Genomic DNA, 10,032 nt, shown 5'->3' with positions numbered 1-10,032 from the left:
CACCCCAAGATGATGCTACACGATCACGATGAGGGAGACTCGCATTCGCGATTACCAACATGATCATGCATTAGAACAAGAGATCAACCAAACTCAAAATCATCGATAGGACCTTCAGAAAGTCATTCGAAACCCCGTACACACAAACCACATATGCAAATCAATTATACTCAATGTTCCGAACTCAATAAATCCGTCAAAACACAAATTCGAAGTCTTCCTGATCCGACATTCGTGAAAACCACAATAAACTAACTCATCCCTTAAAAGGCTAACACATTCGGGACCTCTCAAAATCCAACTGGACTTGACCTTGGTCTAAAAGCATTCCCCCAATCCAACAGAACTCTCGAAATTTTGATCCGAGTATTCAAACCCCGAATGTTGACCAAAGTCAACCCAAAGGCTAAAATTCCATAATTTCACAACTTAGGACCTCAAATCCTTAAAAAGACTTGTAATCAGAAACCGAAAACACTCATAGGTCAAATAATACATTTTAGGACTGGTGGAGTCGATGAAATTTTATTCCGACACTCGAAACTCCAAAAGACCCCCAAAACCACTTCCTTAACAACTTAGCCTTTAAAACTCACAAACTTACCAAATTCTCAACTTATGACTCAAAGTTTAAAACCAACTTTTCAAACTCAATTATAAAAGAGTCGAAGTTGACATCGTGAGGGGCAAAATAGTAAAATCATGAAATTTTCCAAAAATGACCTACCGGGCCATTACATTCATATAGCCAACCAATCTACTCTAATTTTTCTATAGTTAAGTTATAATCATATTTTTTTAAGTGTAGGTGGGGGGATCGAGGTTTTTCGTTGTGTGGTTTATTGCATTTGATAATTTTTTATTCGTTAGAATCTTTTGTTTAATCCTTGGATAAGCGAAAATATCATTTCTTTCCTCTTTGAAGGCCTTTATTTTACTTATACAATAATGTCATTTTCAAATTGAAAATGAAAGAAATTGATAGTGGAGATTAAATTTTTTTGGCCCACGATTTTAGGTGATATTGAATATGCTCAATCATGGAATCATGACATTTTTTTTTCTATATAACTGCTTTGTGTTGAAAGAGTCAATTTCGTAAATGGTCACTCAACTTTAGGGAATTGACTTGAAATATCATTTATGTTTCACTTAGTACCAAAATATCACTCAACTATCACTATTTTCCTCCAAATATACTTAACACTTCAGAAGCCTCATTCTCTCCTAGTTGGCACGACATGTCATTAATTGTTTTTTTTAGTGATGAATAGATTATTTAATTGTTTTCTTGGTGAGTTAATTATTGTTTTTATATGAGGAAAAATGTCAAAAAAGGAGAAAAAAGATAATTGTGAATAGAGACCATAGAGAGGAGTCACATCACTTTCTCCATATATATTATATATGTATATATATATTTTTATAGAGAGAGAGAGAGAGAGAAAGTGAATAATATCATTATTATTATTATCCCTAAAATATACTAAATACCTCAAAAGTCTCCTTTTATTCTAGTTGATATGTCTTTCATTAAATCATCATTTTTAAAAATAATTGACCTATTTAATTCATTATACTTATGCCTCTACAAAACAAATATATAAATTACGTAAAAATTTATAAAGATTATAAAAAAAAACTTTTAAAAATCTAATTCCTTCATATTTTTCTACCAAACAAAATTCAATGATTTTTTCTTTTGTATTGTTACCTGAGAATTTGAAAACTCTAAGTTGTAAAATTAAAACAAAATAAGACAAGAAATATAGAAAATGGAAGCAATAGAAATAGGAAGACAAGAGATTAGAGTTTTTCTTATTATTCCAAGTCTTCAACTGTATACAATATGAACCTTTATGCCTCTATGTATAATGTAACATAGAGGCATACAAAAGGTTAGTCATAAACATGACATTAACATGAATATAATGGAGGAGGTTATGAAAGTGAAAGGTTACAAGAATAATGGTTATAAAGTTGGAGGTTATGAAGTTCATGGCTATCTTCATAATGGAGGAAAGTTATGGAGATAATGGGTGAGAGTAACTTCTTGGTGTAGTGGACATCCACACTATAATATTTTATAACATAAGTGTTATAAACATATTTGTATTATAGTGAATGTGTAATTATGTGGAGTCCTTTTAGGATATGGTTAATTAGGAATCCTACTTGGGGACCAAGTTAGGTTTCCCCATAAATAAAGGAGTTTTCCTTCATTGTAAATCATATCTGTGGATCCCTAAATATCATTCAAGAAGAATAAGAAATCTTCTCTCTTCTCCCTACTTTGTTCTTCTTCTAAATTTATATAGTTTCATAACACGTTATCAGCATGAAATTCTAACCAAGTGAGTGATTGAGCAATAATGAAATTTGTATGCTACTTGTTCAAAGAATGAAATCGAGGTAAGTTTGTACTGTGTAACCAATTGTGCTATAGAACTCCTATTAGTTAAATTACATGCTTTACTATACTGTAAAGAACAAATACACCAACCCACGAAAAAAGAGTAGAAATCTAGTACAGGTTATGTATTAAGGTTTGTAATACTTTTCAATTGTTATTTAATTTATCTTATCTTGTGGCTACTTATATTCAATTTCACAATATGGTGACGGTAATGTAGTATAAATCTTATACTCCTTAATTTTGATTTAATAGATATTATCATTACTTACTAGTAACGAAGGCTTGCAAAGTGAACAAATTATTAAAGGCTCTAGAGTGAGTCTCAATTGAGGATAAGACGATGGATTCAAGTCCTATCGCACCAAGAGGATAAGAATATGGATTCATGTCCAATAACACCAAGAGGATAAGACATTAGGTTCAAATCTTGGTGCACCGTGATAAAAGATGTTGGATTCATGTCCCATCGATTTCTGGCATAAGACGTCTTTATATAGATAAGACATTGAATTTGAGTCTCAATGCACCATATTGATGACATTATGATGACTAAGGCAAAATAATGAGTTTTTGATAAAAATTAGTCATGAAATATATCTCGTTGAAGCAGATCCATTCCCTAAAGTGAATGTGATAGTCGTGCTTATTATGTCTGAAAGAAGACAAGTGATTAAATAATGCACATGAATATGGAATGAGGTACTAAAGCTATTATAATTTGATATGCTCACATGTTTGTGTTTCATTCATGAAGAATGAGAAGTTTTGATAAATGCTAAAAATATAGATCCATTCTCTAAAGTGAAGGAGGTTTAAGCCACCATGCTAGGCGTGGAAATGATCGCGACCTTTGGTTGTAGATGTGGTATCACCAAGAAAGTCTCTGGGCAAACATATGTTAAAGAAAAGTTTCATACTTTATCTTTGACTTTTATTGGATAATAATTAGTGCAATTGAGGCACATTCTATATTAATTCCAATATTGTCCTACGTTTACATGATTGTATGGGACACCATGGGCCTATAATGATGAGGCAAATTACAAATAATTAAAATGGACATTCATTAAAGAATCTAATGATTCTTTTAAATGGTGAATTTTCTTGTACTACTTGTTTTCAAGACAAGTTAATGATGAGACCATCATCAATGGAAGGTGAGATTGAGTCCACCACATTCTTGGTGCGTATACATAGGGATGTTTGTGGACCTATTCACCCACCTAGTGGATTGTTTAGATACTTCATTGTCCTAATAGATGATACTTCTAGATGGTCTCATGTGTGCCTATTGTTATCTCGCAACTTGATGTTTACAAAAATATCGGCACAAATAATATGATTACGTGCAAAGTTTTCTGATAATCAGATTAATCCGTTCAATGATGGGATCACGACTCACCTCTAGAAGGGGTAGAATAACGGAGAATAAATAAATCTGAAATTACTCTCAGAGTAATAGAACTAAAATTTTCTCATATAATAGTAAATAAGAAATTTACTAAAGCAAAAGGCACATGGTATAGTAAACTTGAAGTTTACTAATACTTAAAATTTTATTAGTTGACATGAATGATTTGGTCATCCCAAAGATGTGCATACTGAGTAATAAACATACATTGAAGAACTAGAAGATTCTTCAAGAATTCCTTTTGTTGTTTGTTCTCATGACAAGTTGATTGGATCAACTAATATTGAGACTAAATCTCTAAATTCTCAAAAGTATAAAAGGTGAATATGGGCCCGTTCACCTATCATGTGATATGATAAAGAGATGCATTTATAAGATAATCACATGTGCATTTGTTGTCAACCCGTAGTTTGACATTCGCAAAATTGTGTGTGCAAGATAATTGAGTTAAGAGCACAACTTTCAGAATATGAAATCAAGATAACTCATCTTGATAATATTGATAAATATCCAAGTTGATGTGACATTAAATTCCTCAAATAAATAGTCAATCATTGCTTATGAGAACAACATTTCATGGTCTGAAATATAATGTATTACATACTAAAGTAGTTGTATGCATCAAACCAATAAATTATGATCAAATTTTCTTTCAATTGATTTATGTTCAGGGATCAAATATTTTTCATCTAATTATTTTATGTGTAGTATATAATCACTGAATATACCATGATGCACAAAGATAGATTCTCCAAAAGATTGAGATATATGTTAGTTTGTCTAACATAAGGGAGAAATTAGAGACAACATAAGGGAGAGATTAGAAGCAACACAAGAGTTGTAAATACTCCTTTTGAATGTCCCTTAAGGATAGAGTCTACGGCATGCATGAAGCATGATAGAATAATCAATTCTAAGAAAAAATAATCCTTGAAAAATGGGGGAGGATCAAAGAATCAAAATGATCATAATAAGGAGGAAATGTGCTCTTGAAGAGCTTAAGACATAACATTTCATGAAACCTCATGAGAGGGGTACGTACTTGAAAATAATGAAGTGATGGGATCTCAATAAGTTATGTCGTATTGTGAATCGATACAAAATGATATATTGTTGACGATATCTTTGATACAATAGCGCGCAATAATGTAAAAGATTATGATGATATAAATTCTACGACTATTAAAGCATGTTGGTGTAGAAATAATTATCAAGTGAAAAGTGAAATGATGCATCTTGGTAAGCGTAAAGTTTATTTGACTTGCAATCTAGGCACTAGAAGATATCATTCATTTAATATTGGATGTTGTCACTTGACAAAATTGATATGAAAATATCCGATGGGTTAAAAATCTAAAGCATATACACGTTTTTGGAAAACTTGTTTATAATCCTCATAAGGATTAAATAGATTCAAAATGCATAAAGCATATACAAGTATTGTTATGCAAGTTAATGACTAGAATTGAAACTCTTGAAGAGTTTTCAAAAGGCAATAGATTATTTGCTTAAAGAAGTTGAAGTAAGGAACTTGCAGAAATCTTTGATCCTGAAGGAAAGATTAATAAAAGGAGATCGAAGGAAGCATATTTCGTCAAAGTTTCTCTACACTCATGAGCTCCCAAGAATGGCGATATCAACATGCAACAGGTTTGTTCAAGTAATAATGTAGTTGATTTATTCACCAAGTCTCTACCAACTACAACTTTCAAGAAGATGGTGCATAAGCTTGAAAAACGAAGATTCAAGTCTCTGGATTGATGTTCTCATTAGGGGGAGTTAACACGCAATGTATTCTTTTTTCCTCACAAAGTTTTGTCCCATTGGGTTTTCTTTGTAAGGTTTTTAATGAGGTATCCATAATGCGTATTATTAGATATGTGTACTCTCTTTTCCTTCACTAGATTTTTTTCCCATTGGGTTTTATCTAGTAACGTTTTAACGAGGCACACAATCTACCGACATTCAAGGGTGAGTGTTATAAACATATTTGTATTATAGTGAATGTCTAATTATGTGGAGTCCTTTCAGGATATGGTTAGGAATCCTACTTGGGGACCAAGTTAGGTTTCCTCTATAAATAAAGGGGTTTTCCTTCATTTGTAAATCAGATTTGTGGATCCCTAAATATCATTCAAAAAGAATAAGAAGTCTTCTCTCTTCTCCGTACTTTGTTCTTCTTCTAAATTTATATAGTTTCATAACAATAAGTAAATTATTTGAAAATTTTAAACAATTTTTTTCATAAAAGTGTCCAAATAAATTATTAAGGCTGACAAAAGAGTCGGTAAAAAAGAGAAACTTATTATTTAACTTTTGATTTTAATTTTTGTTTTTATTCTTTTATGGCTATTATATTATATTTTAACTTATCATACAATTAAACACCCATATATATTCTTATCTCATCCCAATTCATGAAACACAAGTAATAATGAGTTGAATCACTTATTTTAATTTAATAGTACACATATTATATTAGATTAATATGTTTATAAATAACGATCAAAATTTTATTTTCTAATATAAATATTATTCACTTTTTATTTATTTTTTCAAAAACAGATATTGTAAGTATGGATTTCATTATATAATATATGATTAATTGGTGTAAGTTGATATTCATGAGTGATTTATATATCAATTTTTTTTTGAATATATGTGTTTATAAGTATTTAAAATTTATGACATTATAGTAAGTTTTTAAAAACTATTCTTCATAGCATAAAAAAAATAAAAAGTTAATTATGATAAAATATTCTAAAGTATGAAAATTTCTTCTCAATAAACTAATATATATATATATATTTTTTAAATAGTAAGATCATTATTTTAGTTAAATGAGCTTGATGAATTAAATAAGTCTTTTTTTTTTTTAAAAAAAAAGGCTTCAGTGACATGGCATGCCAACTAGGAGAGAGTGAGGCTTCTGAAGTGTTAAGTATATTTGGATGAAAATAGTGATATTTTGATCCTAAATTAAACATAAATGATATTCTAAGGCAATTCCTAGAGTTGGGTGACCATTTGGGGGATTAAATCTGCGTTGAAAATATAATAAATGACTTTTGGGGAGTGAAACATTTTTTATGGTATTTGATAATGTGATAACAAAAAGTCGTGCTCTTTTAGGTAAAAATATTGTAGATATGCACCTCAAGTAATGACATTTACTTTTGATTATGAAGTAAATCACCCCAATTGACATAAACAATAACAACAACATTATGTCATACCAGCTCTTTGCAAGAAACGTCCAACTATTTCGGCAAGCAACCTAATTAAGGTTTTTTAACACTATACAATTACTGAGCTAGTTAAGTTGACAAATAAAAAATTACACAAACATTTTATCATATTTACTAATTATCTCTATAATTTGAAATAATAGCATTTTATCTCACTAATTAATAATTTCATATCAGATTACAAATTAGATACACCTAAATACCTGTTTTTTGCTACCTGATATATTGAAATAGAGAGAGAGAGAGCGAACAGAGGAAGACGAGCGAGATTTGTCTATGTATTAAAATACACGTCAATTAGACTAGATACAACTAGATACATGTATCTTGTGTGATTCGCATGTATCTGGGATACCAGATTAAGGGGTGTAGATGGACTGGACCGGTTTGGATTTTTTAAATACCAAATCAAACCATTTGTGTTAGATTTTTTAAATCTATTAATGAAACCAAATGGATAAAATTCAGTTTTTTTAACCTCAGGTTTTTTGGATTTTAAAGATAAAATATTCATACAAACATATAATTAACTTGTGCTTCAAGTATCTCTTTAGTCCTGCTAATATACAACTATCTGAGGTGTCTCTTAAAAAAATAACACAAAATATGATATGAGTGATGACACTAAAATATTAAACGAAAAATAATAATAATATCGCATAAAATAAATATTGCAAATAAATAAATTATAATGAAAATGATCATAATTTAAAAGTGTAACATCTCGATGTTTCAAAGAGCTAAAAATAGAAAGACTTAAATTGGAAGTAACAAAAGCTGGAATTTTGCAAGTTAAGCTTAAGATATGAGTTTTGGGTCAACTTCAAATGGCCATAACTTTCGGTACAGGATGAGTTAGGTGACCTATAAGATATCAAATGAAAGGTCTTGGAATCCTCTTTCCAACGCCACCGAGTTTACTAATTTTTGAGCTCGTATGAGGGAGATATGATCATTTTGAAATCTATTAGTCAATTAAGGAAAGTTACCCGGATTTAAGAGAGGTATTTTGCTCTTTTCTTTACCCTATAAGATTTAATCCATTTTTAGTAATTAACTAGAGGTTTAAAATGATTTAGTTCAGTTTACGCAATTACAGTTCACGCTAGGGTTTTAGAAAAAGAACTCAAGAGGAGAAAGGAGGAGAAAAGTCAAGCGTTCGTCAAGTTCTTGAGGATTTTATTGCGGATTTCGACAAGGGTTGATCCTTAAGAGGTATGTCAGTTCAAATAGAGTTGGGTTCGTTCACCCATGCGCCAATCATGATTGATTCATCGTAATTTCGTTCATGAAAGTAAAAGATTTGAGTTCTTGATGTGTTTTGTTGAAGTTTTCTTCATAATCTTTATTGTTGAGGTTTTGATGAGTTCTTTAGTTAATTGCATGAGTTTTAAGGTTGTTTTTTAGTAGATTCTTGTAAACTAATGATCGGTATTTGAATCTAAGTGATTGGGGAAGAAACCACTCGATTCTAGATGAATTAGGATAAAAAAACGAGTAAGGAAATTCGTCGAACTTTCTGGGAAAAGGGCTGGGGCGCCGCGCCACTCGGTGCGCCCTACATTAGGATATGTAGTTTGGGCTCTGGGGCGCCACGCCACTCAGTGCGCCCCAACCCAGGTTTTGTAGTTATGGGTATGGCGCCTTGCGCCTCTCAGTACGCCAGGGTCGCCAGGTCCTCTACCCTTTCCCACTTCTTACTGTTTGAGTTCCCTCAAATCGTACCTATGTTTTCTAGTTCATTTTTACACTCTAAGGTACGTCTAAACATCATGAGATCATCCATAACATGAGATCATAACCCTTGAATTCATAAATCAAATTCAAGGTAGAGCTAAGAGTCAAGTCTAGAAAGTTCCTCGAGTCTTTTCAAAAAGTCTTTTACAATTGTTTTAAACTTGTTTTGAGACTTAGGGCCTGTTTGGATTGGTTTTTGGATTATGACTTATAAGCCAAAAGCCATAAGTTAGGGTTTTTAGCTTATGGCTTTTGGCTTATTTTTGTTATTTTAGCTTTAAAATAAGTGCTTATAAGCACTTTTTAACTTTACCCAAACACTTCAAAACTGCTTAAAAGCTATTTTGGCTTAAAAGCACCTAAAATAAGTCAATCCAAACGGGAACTTAAGCTTTGAGTTGAGGAAGAGCTGAGCTGATGTTGATTTCTTTATATGCTATATGGGAACTAAGTATTCCTAAAGATTAAATGTTTTTACATTTAAGAGGAGAGGAAACACCGATTTCCAAAAATGTTTTCATGAGCAGTTTTAGTACCATCTCTTTTAAGAGAAATATTTGAGTAATAATTTCAAAACACAGAAGAGTTATGTTTTTAAACATATGAGCTAGTTACATTATGGGAGTAGTATTGAGCACCAATATGGGAATGAGTTCAGATAACTCAAAGTCTCCATAAATCGTGTAGTCAACATGGGTAGAAACGGGTCATACTTTTTAGATGATTCCTTAATGCTTTTAGCATAGAATAGTGGATCCACTTAGTAGTAGGTTTTATACCCCGACAAAGTATTGGACAGCCCTGGCAACGTGAGACAAGACACTATATCATCACATAGCTCATAGTAATGGTTTTCGGTTAGAGAATCTCCCATAGAGTTACTTGTATTTTCATATGCAAAACTAAGTTATTGTTGTGTTTTTCAATACACTAAGTTTTTATCTACATGTTTTAAAGCTTTTCTTTATATTGCATTTATATCACTGCTTTATATTGAAATGAGTTGAGATGAGTTGAGATGAGTTGAGACGAGGTAAGTTTCTTTAGTTCTATTTCAAGCTTATGTCTATTTTAGAATTTCCCTCACATGCTTGTACATTCCATGTACTGACGCCATTTGGCCTGCATCTTTTATAATGCAGATATACGTATAACCAGGATCACCATCCAGCGCCTCGTTGATCCAGTTGAGCTTCAGAGTTGTTGGTGAGCCTCCTTGC

Source organism: Solanum tuberosum, unplaced genomic scaffold (assembly GCF_000226075.1).
Source record: "Solanum tuberosum cultivar DM 1-3 516 R44 unplaced genomic scaffold, SolTub_3.0 scf00002, whole genome shotgun sequence".
Lineage (NCBI taxonomy): Eukaryota > Viridiplantae > Streptophyta > Magnoliopsida > Solanales > Solanaceae > Solanum > Solanum tuberosum.
The sequence above is the reverse complement of the archived record's forward strand: the minus strand, read 5'-3'. Positions refer to the sequence as shown.